Raw genomic sequence first — 17,805 nt, 5'->3', positions numbered from 1 at the left:
TTGGACAAAGCAGCAGCCTACAGAGTGACTACACATCTGATATAGGACTAACATCCAAAATATATAAAGAATTCAAGGAAATTAGACATCAAAAAACAAAACAAAACAAATACTCTAATTAAAAATGGGATATATAGCCAGGCACACGCCTTTAATCCCAGCACTCGGGAGGCAGAGGCAGGTGGATCTCCATGAGTTTGAAGCCAGCCTGGTCTACAAAGCAAGCTCTAGAACAGGCACCAAAACTACACAGAGAAACCCTGTCTCAAAAAAAAAAATGGGGCACAGATCTAGACAGAATTCTCAAAAACTTAAACATGTGGCTGACAATTAAAAGTGTTCAAAATCTTTACCATCATGGAAATGCAAATCAAAAGTACCTTAAGATTTAATCTTAAAGTCATCAGAATGACCAAGATCAACAAAACATGTAAAAGCTTATATTGAAGATATAGGGATGTGGGGAACACTCATCCTTTGCTAGTGGGAGTGCAAACTTGTACAGCCACTGTGGAAATCAGTGTGGTGGTTCCTCAGGAAGCTGGGAATAGATCTAGCTCAAGATTCAGCTATACCACTCTTGGGCATTGTCTGAGTTAGGGTTCCTATTGCTGTGAAGAGACACCATGACCACAGCAGCCCTTATAAAGGAAAACATTTAACTGGGGCAGGCTTACAGTTCAGAGGTTTCATCCATTTTCATCATGGTGGAAAGCATGGCAGCATGCAGGCAGACACGGTCCTGGAAAGGCAGATGAGAGTTTTACGTTTGGATTCGAGAGTAGCAGGAAGAGATGGTCACACTGGGTGTGCCTTAAGCATCTGAGACCTCAAACAAAGCCTGCTCCCAGTGACACACCTCCTCCAAGAAGGCCACACCTCCTCCAAGAAGGCCACACCTCCTATTAGTGATACTACCTATGGGCCTATGGGAGCCATTTTTATTCAAACTACCAAAGGGCTCTACATCCTACTACAGAAATACCTTCTCATCTATGTTCTTTATTGTTTTATTCATAATAGCCAGAAATTAGAAAAAGCCCAGATGCCCATCAACAGATGAATGGATCAGGAAAATGTGGTACATTTACACAATTGAATATTATTCAGCTGTTAAAAAATTATGAAATTTACAAGTAAATGAAAAATTGTCCTAGATGAAGTAACCCAGGAAGACAAATACAGCATGTATTTCCTCATATGTGGATGCTAGCTTTTGAACATTTGATAGTCATTTGAATAACCACAGAGGCTAGGTATAGAGTAAGAAAGGAAGGGAGATTCTATTTTCCCAAGGAAGAGGAAATAGGATACATAGTTAGAAACAGGAGAGACACTGGAATGGGAGGATTACAGGGAGGGGAGGAAGATCAGGGAAAGGGAGGAATATGGGGAGGGACAGCTGACTAAGGCCATTTGAGGAACTATGGAAACCTGCTATAGTGGATGCTTTTTAAAATATATACATTCATGAAAGAAATCTAAATGGGATCACTACATAAGAGGGAAAACAAAGCCCCAGCTAGCTGTCTCCTGTCACCAAGTGAATTCCAGAGCAAGGAATGGGGTATGGTAGTTGAACTGTTGGCCAAAGGGGCCCCATGTGAATCCCCAAACAACCCAGGCTATTGGTTGCTTTCTACAATCTGATGGCAAGGCCCTATTGCTGAAGACAACACCTACATAATTCACTGAACATGGAGGAATCAAGCTGGTTCCTAACTAGAGCCTTTACCACTACTGACTAGTGTTCATGATAATGGAAGGTGCTCTGCACACCACCAGAGGATAAAATTAAATATTAACCCCTGTACAAACCCTTTGATCTACAATGTTGATCTGCCTACATGATACATTGGTGTAATAGTTGCAGATATGTTGTGGAAGTAACCAACCACTATCTGTGAACCGACAGTTCTCTCCCATCCACCAGTTCCAGAAAAACCACTCAAAAGCTTAATATTATTTATAATTGTTCTGCTGATAGCTTAGGCTTATTACTAGCTATCTCTTACATTTAAGTTAACCCATACTTCTATTTATGCTTTGTCATGTGGCTCATGGCTTTTTACCTCATTTCTGCACATCCTGCTTGCTTGGAAGCTGGCTGGCATCTCCCTGACTGCCCTTCTTCCTGTATCTCCATTTGGCTTTTCTGCACAGCCTTATTCTGCCTGAGTATAGGCCATATCAGCTTTATGTATCAACCAATGAGAGCAATGCATATTCACAGCACACAGAAAGACCACCCCACAGCATTTCCCCCTTTCAGTCTAATCAAAAAGGAAGATTTTAACTTTAACATAACTTTAACATAGTAAAATTATATATATAACAAAAACAGTTATCAAGTAAGAATTACAGTTACAATATTCAGTCTATTTGTATTTGGCAAAATTAGGGAAAATACTCTATCATTTACCCTATCTTAGTGAATCTAAAGTTTCATATCTAATTTATCTTTTATTATAACTAAGGAAAACTATAATTATAACTATCTAGTCTTCAGCTCCATCTAAGACCCCAAAAGGATGTAATATTATTTAAGTAAACAAAAAGTGCATTGCAAGCAACTTCCAAAACTATAGAAATGACAGAGACACCTGGCTGCCTGAACAGTCACCCAGAGTTCTTCTGTAATGTTGGGGCATCTTCAGCCTACAGGCCTAGATTCTCTGTCATACTTTCCTAGATTCTCTGTCATACTTTCACTATGAAAGTATGACAGAGAACTTTCATTCTCTGTCATACTTTCATAGTGAAGCAGGAAATTTGAAGGACTGTCCCTCCTATATTGGCAAAGTTCGTCAGTCTCTTTCCTGTGTCCTAAAGAATGTCCAGCAGTTTCTTCTCTGAAACAGGAACCTGAAGGAGCATCCTGCCTTGTTTTGCCAAAGTTTAGTGGTCACTTTCATGTGGGTCCTGCTTGACCAGTTTATACAACATACTGTCAAGCAGTCCAGACAAGAGCAATTTCTAGCCTTGCCATATTGAAAGCAAATTCCATAACATGTTTCTTCAATGCCCATCATCCTCTTTGAAGTAATTGGTGTTGCCGGGAGCAGACGTGTCTCACTGTCGAGAAAAGTCTAAGTTCTTAAAACATTTTAAATGCCATATTCTCTAAGTCCTTGAAGTGTTTGAAGATTACATACCTAATTGAAATATATCTTTGTATACCTAGAAAACCTAACTAATATGGTTATAAGTTTGACTATTAGATGACTATTAATCTATATTTTTAATTATACATTACATTTTTAAATGAGCTGCATAAACATAATCCCTTAAACAAGAGTAGAAATATTCATACAGTATAACAAAATTGATTTTAAATTTGTATCAATAAACTAAAATCCATACCAATGTAAAATATTTTGAGATTAACAGGGTTTTTTTGGATTAAAGTAGATTACTCTACCCCCCTTTTTTTAAATAATCTATCCTTTTTTCCCATTATTTCTATATAATATCCCCTTTTTTCTTTTGAAAGAGATGGACTATGACCAACAACAATTTATAACCAACTCCCTCTTAAATGAAAACAAACATTCATAAATAATATTTGGGGAATTTGGGCATAGTTCTCTAGACTACTTCCTACTGGTTGGGGGTGCTGGTAATCTTATGGGGACCCTGAGAAAATTTGAGATAATGGCCAAGTCCTGGGAAGATCAGCTATAACCTTTGTTGATATCTCCTGTCAAGGTTCAGTATGTTGCCCTTGGTCAAACTTGATCCATCTTAACCTGGAACGAATCCACAGCCTCTTGTTTCCTATGGAAACAAAAGCAAAACCTCTTCTCCAAAGCAATACATCTTTTAAGCTGCATTTTACAAATGTATTTTTTTACTTCTGTTTTAAAGTTAAGGTATTCTTAAAATGTCTAGGCTGTGTATTCATCAGCCCCCCTTTCAATCCCATGTCTCTCAGTAAGAACCGTTCCATGAGATGGAACCCATGATTGATGTTGTTTGGGTAGCCAAGAATCTGGGACTAGACAGACCACAGGCCAAGGGGAAAAAGAAATACTGTTGTTCTGCTAAAGGAACATGGCAATAAAACAACTCCTAACAACATTCAGCAATTCTCATTGGTCAGTGTCTCTCTGCCATCATCAGAGAAGCTTCTTCTCACAGCAGATGGGAACAAACACAGACCCACAACTGGACACTGAGCAGAGAGTGAGAGATCTTGGACACTCGGTCCTAAGTGGGGTGTCTCTATTAATTTCCTCCCTTCAGGGCTCAGGGAACTCTGTGGAAGAGAAGGCAGAAAGATTATGAGAGCCAGAGGGGGTGGACGACACCAAGGATGCATGTCTTCCAGACACGGCAGGACTGATGCACACGTGAACTCCCAGAGACTGTGGCAGCATGCACAGGGTCTGCACAGGTCCAAACCAGGTGTGGTCCCAGCGCTGAGATGGGGCAATGGACCGTCTCCCATCCCTAACCAAGAAGCTATCTCCATTGACAACCTACCACAAAGGAAAAATTAGTTTCTCCAAGGGAGTCTCACTGGATCTACAAACCACATTTAAGGACAGGAACCATACACAGAGGTAGATGGCCAACACAAAATTAGTTCAAGGATATTTGTTATTTTGTTTTGTCTTTCTAACCTTACTGGTATTTTATTTGTGTATTATGGTTTCCAATCTTGTGTTTTTGTGGTGTGTGTTGTATATGTGTGTGTGTGTGTGTGTGTGTGCATTTTTCATGCTCTTTCATTTCCTCTTTTCCTTTGTTAGTGTTTTCATTTTGTTTTATCCTTGTTTGTCTTTTTATTTGCCCATTTTCTTAAGAGAGAGAAAAGAAGGGCGTGGAGCTGAAGGGTGGGGAGAGTATGGGAGTAGATGAAGGAGGGAAACTGATCAGAATCGGTTATACGGAAATAACTTTATTTTCAATTTAAAAAATGGGGCCCGTCCCCCAACGCTTCAGGCAGGTCATAGTCTCCTGTCATCCTGCCACCCACGCCTGAGCCCCGCCCCCACCAGGCCCCGCTGAGGGGAGCGCAAGGATTCAGCATGCTGTGTCCAGAGGGTGGATGGACCAGTGTCTTGCACTCCCTGAAAAAATCCCCCTCTCACGAGAGGCCGGTGTGACATGAGGCTCCCTGGACACCCACTTGTAGCCCCACAGCCCAGGGGGTTAAAATGAGGCTCAGAGAGCCTAGGCAGTTGCTCAAGGGACAGAGACAGGCTTCAACCCCAGACCACATGGCCCCTGAGCCTGATCGTTACCCCAAATCCACTCCTGTGGTCATCTTCCTCCCCAGAGTGTCTTTGTGGCTCACTTGCTGTCCCCCAATCCTTTGGGTTCAGGAGTGTGGGGTAGGGGTGAGGCTGGCGACTCCTGGCTCCTGCTGTAATGTGCTTTGCAAACACTGGGCCACTGGCTGCATCTACAGGTGGGCCCAAGGGCGGGGCTTGCCTAGGTGTCGGAGGACGGCTGTGAGGCTCGCACATCTGCCACCTCAGCAGCCCACTTGACAGCTCTGCACCTCCTGGAATGGCCTGGAAGACAGTCCCCTGCCTTGGGGCCCTTAACTCTGATCACTCTTGAACACTGTGCATCTCCAGCTAAGGTAACAGAGCTGTGGCCTCTGGGAATATCAGCGTCTCAGCAGGGCACCCGCAGCCTTCACTACAGAGTGTCCCTCAGCCACAGGACAGGCCCCACACAGAGTTCTCTAGCCCAGATACCAGCAGTGCCGCAAGTGAGCCGCCTCCGTCTGTCTGTCAGCCTTGCTGACATCGTGAAAAGGAACGAGAGGAGGACTGATGGATGGGCCGGCCCAGGTGTACACAGCCAGAGTGTGACTCAGTGGGACCCTGCCAGGCCCATCTGCTCTGACCCCCAGGCTCCTCTTCGGTAAACTGGAACACAGGTGAGGGCAATGTGGGGGCAGACACCAGAGCAACTACCTGGTCACTCCAGAACCAGTGCAGGGACAGGGTAGGAAAACAAATCCAGGCTCGGCCCTATGAGTGGGGGGAGCTGTTCCAGCATCCCCCAGCCCCAAAGCTGAACCGTCTCAACTGCCCACCAGCTGAGCTCACCAGGAGCAACCAGGGACTCTAGTCCTCCTGGCTACACAATCAGTTTCCAGCATCACCCTCTGGCCACTCTTGGTGACTAGATGTGCTGGACAGGGAAGTGGCCACCTTGCTGGTGTCCTGGCTCCTGCAGATTCATAGCCTTGGGCCGAGCGCCCTCTGCTGGCCATTCACTGTCTGACCACTACCCCATATGTACTCTGCTGGGCTGGTGAACTTTGGGGTCTCCTGTGAGCCAGGTGGAACATCGCAGGGCCCTCCACCCTCCTCAGCAATATGTTCCTGCAGTTCTGTGTCCCAGCGCCAAAGCTGCGAACAGACTCCAAGTTCAGTTTGTCCTTCCACCGGGTTCTCTCCGGCTAACCCCAACACCAGCACCCTGAACTCATGCTCTGTCTCTGAAGAGCTCCCACCACCTGAGGCTTGCTTGCTCACTCCTGTGGCCCACAGTTTGTCTGGCAGTTTGCTAACACCATCAGAACCCCCACGAGCACCAGCTCACTTACCCACCATGCCTATGTGTGAAGAACTGCACATTTCAAGAACCACAGAGACGTTAAGCTATTTGCCAGAGGTAACACAGCCTGTAGAAAGCCCACCAAGATTAAACTCAGGAGTGAGGATTTTCAACCCCTGTGGGTAGGGAAAAGCCCCTCATGCTGTGGAAATACCTCCAGACTGGGTGGGACAAAGATGAGGTGGCGGACCCAGCCGAGGGTGGGGACTCGCCTGTGGGGTCCCAGGGCACACAAGCAGCCCACAACCCCTCCAGCTATCCCACAGAGGCCAGGCATTGGGCCACCCAGCCTCAGGGTTTAGCCCCAGTACCTTCCAGCTGTGTGACCCTGAACAGGCTCCTGGTCTCCATATCTGTCTCCACGCCTGTTAGACGTGACCATCACCTTCCTCCTCCAGGGTTGTTTGTAGGACAAGCAAGCAAGATCTCTGGCCATGTTCATCCTTCAAATGTCCCCGGTCACTACCCACCATCACCAAACCTTACCTAGGGCTGCCAGGGACTTCCCTTCCTCCTCTGCCCTCCCTCCTTCCCAGCCCACACCTAGTGTGAGTGTGGCAGTCGCTCCAGCAGGCGTGTGGGTCAGACCTGTCGTCCTTGGTTAGTGTTGGGCCAGGTTGCCCCCCCCCCCCCCCCCCCCCCCCCCCCCCCCCCCCCGCCGACCACTCTGTCCTCTGAGCCCGACAGCACCTGGGGTGGGAAGGTCTCCACACAGACCACAGACAGCTGCAGCACCTCTGTCGCACACCAGACCCCAGGCACACACAACCAGTCAAGTGTCACCTGACCCCTCCAGCCCAGGAGTCCTGGGGGAGTAAGCCCAGGGAGAGCCCCCAGAACTTTTCCTAGTGGGAAGTAAATGGCCCCTGGCCACTCGGCCAACGTGTGGCTCAGTTTGTTGCTCATCTCCCCAGGCCTCAGTTTCCCCATCTGTAAAATGGAAGTTTAAATGAATCTCAGGGAGTCCTTGGAAGTGGCTGTAGGTGGCCAGGGTGTCACGGCCCTGTGTCAGTAGTTCCTTCACAGTTAGTCTCACGGAAGCAATGGACGGATACACTTGGTGCGACAATGACCTCCTGCCAGGAGGCCCCCACTTCGCCTCTTCTACCAGTGACAAGAGCAGACTGGTGACTGTGGAGATTGCTCCAGTCCCCCAGTCAACAACATGGATGTGGCCTCTGGGCTTCGAAGTACTCTGAGCGGCAGAACAGGATGGCTGGCCAGGGAGACCCAAGGCCAGCACTGCAGACACCTGATAGCAGTCCCTGGGCCTGAAGTGCCTCGGGGCTGGGTCTTCTCTGTCCCGGCTACCATGTGCCCACCTCCAGCAGGCAGGACCACAGGTCAGGGAGGCCCTGGGACAGCCGAAGGACAGTGAATGTCCTGAGATGCCACCCTCATGGACAGAAGGAGGCTGGTGGGCTCCTTCCCCGGAGCGGTGACATCTGCCGCCAGCCCACTCCCTGACCTCTGGCCGAGGGCTGTGGCCATCTACTCTTCCTCAGCCGAGGCAGGACAAGGGGAAGACACCTCGGGGAACTCACCTGGCTGCTGACAACACCCCCTGCCTGGTGGCATCATGCAGCCACTCTGCTCGCCAGGAGGAATCTCAGCTGACAGAGAGGGAGAACCCCCATTTCGAGGTGCGTGGGAGCCAGCAGCTTCCTGACTCTGTGGGCCGTGAATCACTTTTTACATTAGAAAGTACCTGGGTGTGTGGAGAAAAGTCTGGAAGGAAATCAGAGGGTGTGGGAAGAGGAGCTGGGGCTGGGTGCGAAACTCCGGCCCATGGATTTCTTTGGGACCCCTCAGCTTTCTGTGTCTCCTGCAGAGACCTGTGCTAACTGGGAAGCGTCTGTGATTGTCTTGTTGAGCCCACCTGGGACACTGACACACCTGGACAGAGGTCTGGGCTGAGGTGGCCATGGCTGAGACTCTGGCCACCAGGTGGCACCCCTGATCTATTTTTAAGCAAACAGTTCAAACTAGGACTTGGCTAACTGGTGGGCACTAGCCCAGGAGCCCGGGCCAGGGGGGTTCCCAAGGTCTCTGAGACTCCTCTGTGGAGCAAGGGTGGTTGGTCTGCTGTGAGTTCCCTCTGATATGTGACCCTGAGCGACCTTTGCCTCATGTCCCTGCCCCTGCAGGGGTTACCAGGAGGGGCCTGTCTGTTCCATGAGACCCCCGACCCGATACCGACTCCCCGTGGGGCTGGTTCCTTTCTTCCCCTGACTCTAGGTCAGCTCTACAGCCCAGAACCACCCCACTGTGTGTGTACACGCGCACATGTGTGCGTGCGTGCATGTGTGCGTGTGTGTACATGCCACAGCAAGTGTCTGGAGACCAGAGGACAACTTGGAGGACTCTCTTGTCTCCTCTCACCATGTGGATCCCTAGGATAGACCTCAGGTTGTCAGTCTTGTCAGGAGATGGCTCTACCCACTAGGCCATCTCACCAACCCGAGACCTCGCTCTTTCTCGCTGCCCTCTCTTTCTGGCTGGCCAGACCCCTTTTGGGCTGTGGCCTCTCCCTGGCATCTTTCTGCCTCCAGCCCCAGCCCCAGATCCCTCAGCCCCTTCCAAATTCTCCTGCCCAAAATCACCGGCCCTTCTTCCTCTGTCTTTTCTGGTTCATCTCTCAGGCACCTCACTCTGTGCCGGTTGGTGTATCTTTCTGAACAACTGTTTGCCCTGTATCATTACTCACCCCACGAGCATCAGTCTGTCAGTTTAGCATGTCCCAGTGCCAAGAACACGTGTCCACCAGCGGCCACTCATGAGTTATTGAAAGAATGAAGTTCACAAGTGACCATGGTGCCCAGTGGACCTGGAAACCTGGCCGACTTCACCCACGGCCTCTGCTGTCTTCCACCTGTTCCTCTCGTTCCCTCAGAATTCAGTCTTCATCTCAGAAAATCCCAGGGTGGCGTATTGGCCCATGCTGGGGCAGTGACCTCCCTCCTGGGCACCCTCCCTTTTCTGCCCTCACCATGAGGCCGGGTCTCCACTGCCCTTCCTCCATTAAGACGTCTTGGCCCTTCCCTGAGTTCCTTGAACCTGTCCCATGGACGCCAGCCGCAGTCACCCCCATGTTCAGCCTGAGGCTGTAGCCGTCCACTATGGCCAGCATTCTACTGGACTGGGACAGCACCACGGCCCTCAGACTCTGGAGCATCAATGTCAGCATCTGCCATAGGACAGGACAGGGTACCCCTCAGCCCACCCTACAGTGGCCTGTCCTGTGGAGCATGTCCTGGAATTCCTACCACCACCACATTTCATAAAGCAGGTGCCGTCGGACCTACCTGAGGCTGGGTGAATTGAGGGGCAGAGAGGGACGGTACTGACCTTGACCTTTGCTGGGAGTCTGGTGTTCAAGAGTAAGTGGGTGCCCCTTGGCCTACCATGCACCAGAGCGGCCTTGGGGCCCAAGTGCTGCCCTAGGCTGTGTGGACCTAAGCCAGTGCCCACTCTCTGTGTGCCTGGCTTCTTGTTGGTGCTGACATGCGGGGGTGGGGGGGACTCCAGGGGACCTGACCCTGCCAAACAGTATCTGTTGGGCAGGAAGTTAGTGTGCCAAGGCTGAGCTGGGTCTGCCCCACCCATGAAGGTGGTAAGTATTCAGTGGTGGCTTACCTGGCCAGACCCTACTCTGCACATGCTTGTCAGGAACCCCTTTGAGCCTCAGCTTTGGTTCTGTTGTCTCTATTGGGGTTCCCATCCACCCGGCATCAGGCCTCAGCAGAAGGACCAAGCGACACTTTGCTCGTAATCAGCACATCCTTTCTATGAGTCTCCTGAGCAGTGTCGGTTCCCTTGGCTCTGAGTCTTCATCCTGGGGAAGCAAGTCCCTCCTCTCCTTCTTCCCAGCAGGGATGAGACTCTCCACTCCCATCCCCAGCACCCACTGTGATCCCTGGGGAGGACATTTCAGCCACGCCCCTGGGCCATTGCTGTGCCTGTTAAGAGCACATCTTGTAACGCCTCAGTCTCGCTTGCTTTCTCACAGCCAAGTACCCTCATTGGAGACTCCGGACTTTGAGCCAGATCTGGGTGTCTACAGTGACCTGAGTTCCCTGGGGCTGCTGACGTAGTAGCCAATGGCTCTCTCAGAGCCACTGGGTTAAGCATTGATTTTTCCGGCCTATTCTGGCTCAGGACAGCCCTGACAGCCAAAACCAAAGGCCACAGGTGGCTGAGATTCCCCCACCTCCAGGCTTTTTACCTGAAATGAAAGGGCATGGGGTGGAGTGGGGTGGGGTGGGATGGGTTAGAATGAGGTGGGATGGAATGGAATGGGGTGGGATAACATCCCCTGACTCCTGTCTTTCCTGCTGATGTTCAAGGTCTAAATGAAATGCCTTTCATCTCTGACTGCTCAATGAGCCAGCCATGAGCCCTTCCTGGCCCCCAGCTTGCCTCTCTTGGGAAAAGTGGGTGCCAATCCCCCCTCCATGCTCTTCCTGCAGCTCTGGGGATCCTGCCTCTTCCCTGGAGAGATAGGAAGAGCCTCAAGCTGCCCTCTGATCAGGTGGTCTGGACGCCCCTGGAGTCTTCAGACTCAGCCTCCCCCAACTTGCAGCCGCACACTGGCCAGGCCACCAGGTCCCCTGAGGAAGCTCCATTGGCCTCACAACCCTTCTTTGTCTCTTTGCCTTCCCCAGCAACCAGGGACCTCAGACATCCGAATCTATCCACCCTTCAACCGTCTATGCCCTACCCATTGCCCCGAGGATCAAGACTCAGTCCCTAACCCTGGACTTCGGCCATAGGGATCTAGCCATCACCCTTCCCTTGCTTCTGGCCCCACCTGGGGTCTGGCCACACACCTGCTTCAGCCAGTTCCAGACACACCTGGCCAGGTCCTTGCCTCTCAGCCTCTAGTGATGCTTTACTTCCTAGAACACCCTCTTTCTCCACCTGGCTCAGGGCTCCAGGCCTCTGAGACCCAGCTCACACATCCATCTCTGACTACCACCACCACCACCCCCGCGCTGGCTCATAAGCATTGTCCTGCTCCACACACACCCCAACACAGGGCCCAGAGAGAGCAGACCACAGGCCCTGGTCACACAGCAAGAAAACAGTCAGAGGAAATCTGCGATGCTTTTTACCCATATTGTAAAGCTCCCTTACCCAAGTGACACCAAAAACTTGTTCTAGTTGGTGCCAATCTCCCTCCTGAGCAACCACCAGGCATTTGAACAAGGACCCTATCTTTAAAAAAGCTGGCTTTTGCCTGACACATCACCCTTCCCCTTGAGGACTACAAGAACCATCCATCTTGGGTCCCATGTGCTACTTCTCTGGTCCTGTGCCCTGGGACCTCACCTGAGAGCTGCACCAATAAACCTGAGCTAGTTTGTTGCCAGTTTGGCCTGATCCCATCACTTCGGATCACACCTGAGCCTCTCAAAGAAGACAATGCTAGTCTTCCTCATGCTTAGGACCAGACCCTAAAGGGTCAGTCGGTAGAAGCCTCTGGAAGTGTGGAGCCTCATTTAACCAACTTTGTTGGCTTACACAGGAACTAGGGTACCACACAGGTCCCTACTTGGGTCTCAGATCCAGGGAACCCTGGACCAGGCTCAGATAACCCCATCATAAACCTAAGCTTCGTCTCTTAATTCTCTTGTGCCTCAGTTTCTCCATCTGTTTAACCTGTCACAGCTTACCAGGTAGGAGGCCCTTTCCTGAGCTTGTCACACATATTAGCTCTCAGATTCTTGGCACAGCCCTCTGGGAAATCCCCAGCCACATTACCCCTCTCTAGAAAGTGCATCTGTGACTGTAAAGCTGCCTCGAGGCAGGAAGGCTCCCCCTCCCCCTGCTTTCTGTATGTATGACAGAACTGTGCGTTGCCCTCCTATTGATTCAGCTGTAGCCCCAGCAGAATTGCCCTGACTTCAGCCCCTTCCTTTTGCCTGTTTTCATGCAAGCCTTCTGGGAGCACAGTACACCTGCTGTGTGCTGGGGCGGGGGGGGGGGGGGGTAGCTCCACGGCTCAGTCCTCGCTTGTCTCACCTTCTGCCTACATTGAGAAATGGTTTGGGTAGAATCTGAGAGAGAAAGAGGTTCCTCAAAACTGGAGCTCTACTAGAAGCTAGAATATGTCTTTTCCAAAAGAATCTATAGGGAAGATGGGTTACCCTTTTCTGCTTAAGATTCACTCTGCCTCCCAAGAAAATGTCAGAAGGTATTGTGTCCAGCAGTGGGTCCCCCAGAAATTCCCTGCCAGGGAAGCCATAGGACAGGCAGGCTGGAAGTCTGTCTCTGCGACCTTAGCAGATCCTGTCCCTCCCTAGATCTCCAGGACTCCTGGAAGGGTCTATGAGCCGCAGGTGTGTGCTCTGTGAGCAGGGGGCGTGTGTTGCCATCAGGTATCAATGCACCTCCGTGCAGAACAGCTCCATGAAGTTCAATCTGGTTAACACAGGCGCAGCTGCTTCCTGAGGTACCTCACCCTAGCCTCACTGCCACCTGCCCCAGGACTCACATGCCTGTGCACACCAGCAAGGCTGAATCTCCCCACGCTGGCCACCATGGACATCTGCACTGTGTTCAGGCCACCTTCCAGGCAACAGGAAACCGCCCCTTCTGACCTTGGTCGCTAGTCTTCCCAGACTCCAGCCTGCAGCCTCCCTAGTCCCTCCCGGCTCTTACCTCGTCCCACCTCTCTCCCCACTGCCTACGGTGGCCAAGGCATAGGACTGAAGGTGGCTTGTGTACATGTCTGAATACTGCCCTCCATCAACAAAATGGCTGTAGCACACCTTTCAAAAGACCTGTTTTATTTTATTTTGTGTGTATGAGTTTTGCTTGAATGTATATGCACCACTTGTATCACGCCTGGTGCTTGCAGAAGCCAGAAGACAGTGTCATATCCCCTGGAACTGGGGTTACGGAGGGTTGTGAGCCACCAAGTGAATGGTGGGAATCAAACCTGGGTCCTCTAGAAGGGCGGCAGATGTTCTTAGCCACTCAGCTCTCTCGTCATCCATCTGTAACATGTTTTAAAAACGTGGTCAGATTGCTTGAAGCCGGGTGTGGTGGTACATGCATCTGACCCTGGCACTCAGAGGGCTGAAGAAGGACTGTTGTGAGCTGAAAGTCAGCCTGGGCTGCAGAGTGAGTACCAGATGGGCCAGCACTATATAGCAAAACAAGTCAACAAATAATAATAATAGCAATAATAACAACAACCCTGGTTTTTAATCAAAACATGAGGACAAGTCCACTCACCAGCGTGGACACTCACAGCTGCTTCCGCCCATGTGTACCCAGGACAGCCAGCAGGTGGCTCTCCCAGGAGGTAGTGTGAAGTGGGCAGCTTTCTGCCAAGTTGAAATATGTCTGCTGAGTTCAGCCCTAGGTCTTCAGCCCTCTCCGGGAATTTGTTATTCTCTGAGCACAGACTTGTTGCCCAGTTAGGACTATACAGAGGTTGGAATGGGCTGGCCCCAACCAGATTGGCCCTGCTGGGAGCAGAGGTCCTGGGGAGAGCAGAATTCCACTCTTTCACGGGCCAGGAGCTGGATGCTGGACTCTGGCATGGACACCGCCTCTCTGAGCTCTCCAGGGCAGGCTTTGTCCTCTAGGGTAGATGGGTCCTCCAGAGAGATCTTTGTTTTGGAAGAGTCAAGGCCCCCACGGGAGAACGGCACCATTAGAGCCACAGTTCTAGAACACACACCCTAGGTGTACCCCACAGTTCTCCATTGAAACCCTGGCACACCGGTGGCAAAGGCCAAGGACCTTGTGGCCCTTCTGACCACTTTTCCTTACCAGCTTCCGGCCTGTCTCCAGACCCGTGGGTAGGGCCTCCAGCATGTCATCTGAGGTGGCCCTGTCTCCCTGAAGGCCCTTCCTGCAGTACGGCCATCCTTGCTGTCTCCTTCACAGCTTACAAATGTCCTGTCCTGGACGGAGATCCTGGACCCAGCCCCAGCCTTCCTTCCCAGCTTTGCTAGGTTTCCCAGGCTCCCCTGACTAGGGTCTCTACCAGTTGCTACTGCTTCTGCCGGACTGTGCTGGCCGAGCCCCACTCTGACTTCCGGCCAGAAACCAGAGTCACCTGCAACTGAAGCCCAGGTGAGGGAGCCAGGCTGTTGGGGTTCAAATCCTGATTCCACTACTTTGTGTCATTGAGATCTGACTTAACTCTTCTATGCCTGCAAATTAGGGTAGACAGTTCTTCTATTTCAGGGTCTTTGAGAAGCTTCAATGGGCAAATTCAACACCTTCGTTGTGGACATAAGAGGGGATCCCAGGCCAGGCAGTGGTGGAGCACGCCTTTAATCCCAGCACTCGGGAGGCAGAGCTAGATGGATCTCTGTGAGTTCGAGGCCAGCCTGGTCTACAGAGCGAGATCCAGGACAGGCTCCAAAGCTACACAGAGAAACCCTGTCTTGAAAAAAAAAAAGACAGGGGGACCCCAGAAATACTCAGTAAGAGTGGGGAGCGAGGAGGAGCAGGGAGGTGGTAGGCCTGTGACTTCATGCTCCTCAGGGCACTGGGAACAGGCCATGATCTTTTGGAGGTGAAGGCTGCTCCTTCACTGAGGATTTGCCACTGTCCTTGGCGGTCTTTCCGCTGAGGAGTGTGAGAAACCACCCATGTTTGCAGAGCAGCTGCAGCAGACTCAGAGCCCCAGGCTCAGGTGACAGGTCGCGCTATGGCCACCACCCCGAGAGGCGAGAGCAGCGACAGGGACCAACAAAGCATTTACACGTGGGTGTGAAGGCAACACTCGCACCTGGCACCTGCCACACCTGCCAGGCAAAGGGCTGTGCCGGTGGCCCCCTGCCCACAGTGCCATTCCAGCGTCACTGTCACAGGTCCAGGTCAGACCATGCCCCCTGCTCAAGAGCACTCTCCTAGAGCCAGACCTGGTGAGCTTACCTGTAATCCCAGCACTCAGAAGCACTGGGAAGTGGGTTGTGCCTCCAAGCCGGGGTCGGGTACATCGAGAGCTCTAAGCCAGCGTGAGCTACGGAGTGAGACCCTGTCTCTAGAAACAGGGTCTAGACCTTTCTGAGACCAAAGTGAGGACATTTTCCCAAAGCCCCCCACCTCCATCACCCTCATTTGCACACTCGCACTCACCCCTTCCAGCCTTTTAGAGTATCCAGATGTGTTCTGTATTTACTAACTAGAAGCTGGATTTTCCCAAACTACGAATGTTTTTGGGCTGACCGCCCATCTCCAGATGTCCAGGAGCATAGAATAGGTGCTCACTGTTTGGAGGATGGAGGCAGTACAGATACAGGAATGGGAACAGGGGGTGGATGGATGCATTGGATGCATGTAGGTGAATGGATGGGTGGGTGGATGGATGGATGCATGGATGCATGCATGGGTATATGTGTGGATGGATGGATGGATGGATGGATGGATGGATGGATGGATGGATGGATGGATGGATGGACAGGTAGGTGGCTGGTTATGTAGATGAATAGATTATGAGTATATAAGTGTGTGTTAACTTGCTGGCTGAGCAGGTAGATAGATGGACAGACAGACAGACAGATGGACAGACGGATGGTTGGATGTATAGCTAGGTGGATGGTTATGCACATGAATAGATTGTGTGTATGAGTGTGTGGTGACTGACTGGCTGAGTGAATAGTAGGAAACTGGGTAGATGCATGCATGCATGGGTAGGTGAAGAGATGGCTGGATGGGTGGATGGATGGACACACCGAGTGTGGTTAGACCCTATTATCCTGACGACACACCTGAGGTTTCACTTTAGTGGGGCTGATCCCTGATGATCACGGCTGCTTTTTCAGCCCCAGCTGATCAGCACACACAGATACTCAGCTAATACATCACACAAATGGCCTCTAGTCTTGTCCTCTCTGAAACCTCATGGGCTGGGCCTCCAATGTCTACATTACTGTTAGTACTCTGGTCTGCCAAGGTACCACAGAACAGGCCATTAAACTCTGCCCACCAAATCCAACAAAATCCAGCTTTTCCAGACCAAAGTCTCCCACATTCCTCCCCCAAAAAAGATATGGGGGTGCTGGAGAGACGGTTGAGGGCACTTGCTGCTCTTGCAGAGTAACTGGGTTCAGTTCCCAACACCTACATGAAAATTTACAAACACCTTTAACCTCAGTCCTAGAGGATCTGGCACCCTCTTCTGACCTCTCCAGATACTGCACACACAGCTGCACAGACATACATGCAGACAAAACCCCATACATATACATACATACATACATACATACATACATAAGAAAAGCTTTTTTTTTTTTTTTTTTTTTTTTTTGGTTTTTCGAGACAGGGTTTCTCTGTGGTGTTTTGGTGCCTGTCCTGGATCTCGCTCTGTAGACTAGACTGGCTTCGAACTCACAGAGATCCTCCTGGCTTTGCCTCCCGAGTGCTGGGATTAAAGGCATGTGCCACCACTGGCCTGCCTAGTAAAGCTTTTTTAAAAATTCAGATTAATTGCAGCAACAGCCCCACTTCCTCAGTACCAACTTCTGTCCTGTTTAATTTCTTTGGCTGTGATAAGTAAGACATCCCATCAAAAAGCAACTTAGAGAACTAAGGTTTACCTCAGTTTACAAATCCAGGTTACAGTTCACCATTGTGGGGAAGTCAAGGCCGGAGCTTCAAGCAGCTGGTCACACCACACCCACAGTCAAGAGCAGAGAGAAATGAATTCATGCTTGTTCTCAGCTAGGTCTCTCCATTGTTATGCAGTTCAGGACACTGGCCTAGGGACTGGTGCCACCCACAGTGGGCTGAGTCTTTCTGCCTCAATTAGCAATCAAGGCAATCTCCTCCAGACATTCCCAGCCTGATGTAGATAATTTGTTATGAATTCATTATGAAGAATTCTCTCTTCCTAGACTGTGTCAAGTGGATGGTTGAAACTAACCAGCATAAGTAGCTTAAACCAAATGAGTTATTTCACCTCCAAGTAATAAAATCCTAGAGGAAGGAAGTGCGATACCCTCTAGAAATCACTAACGACCAGATCCTCTCTTCCTCAAGCCCCTCTATACTTAATACAATACCTCTACTTCATAATCTAGTGTAGCTGCTGGTGTTCCAACCATCAAGTCCCCTTCCTAGCCACCAGAAAAGAAATGGATATGGAGAGAACTTTCTGGAAAACAACACACATAACTCCTCCATTTATGTCTTGCTGGACAGCACTTGGGCACAAATCCATGTGCCTAGAAGTTAAGAAGAAAGGACTCTTTGCCC

Source organism: Peromyscus maniculatus, chromosome 4 (genome assembly GCF_049852395.1).
Source record: "Peromyscus maniculatus bairdii isolate BWxNUB_F1_BW_parent chromosome 4, HU_Pman_BW_mat_3.1, whole genome shotgun sequence".
In the NCBI taxonomy this organism is placed as follows: Eukaryota; Metazoa; Chordata; class Mammalia; order Rodentia; family Cricetidae; genus Peromyscus; species Peromyscus maniculatus.
Note: the sequence above shows the minus strand (reverse complement) of the source record.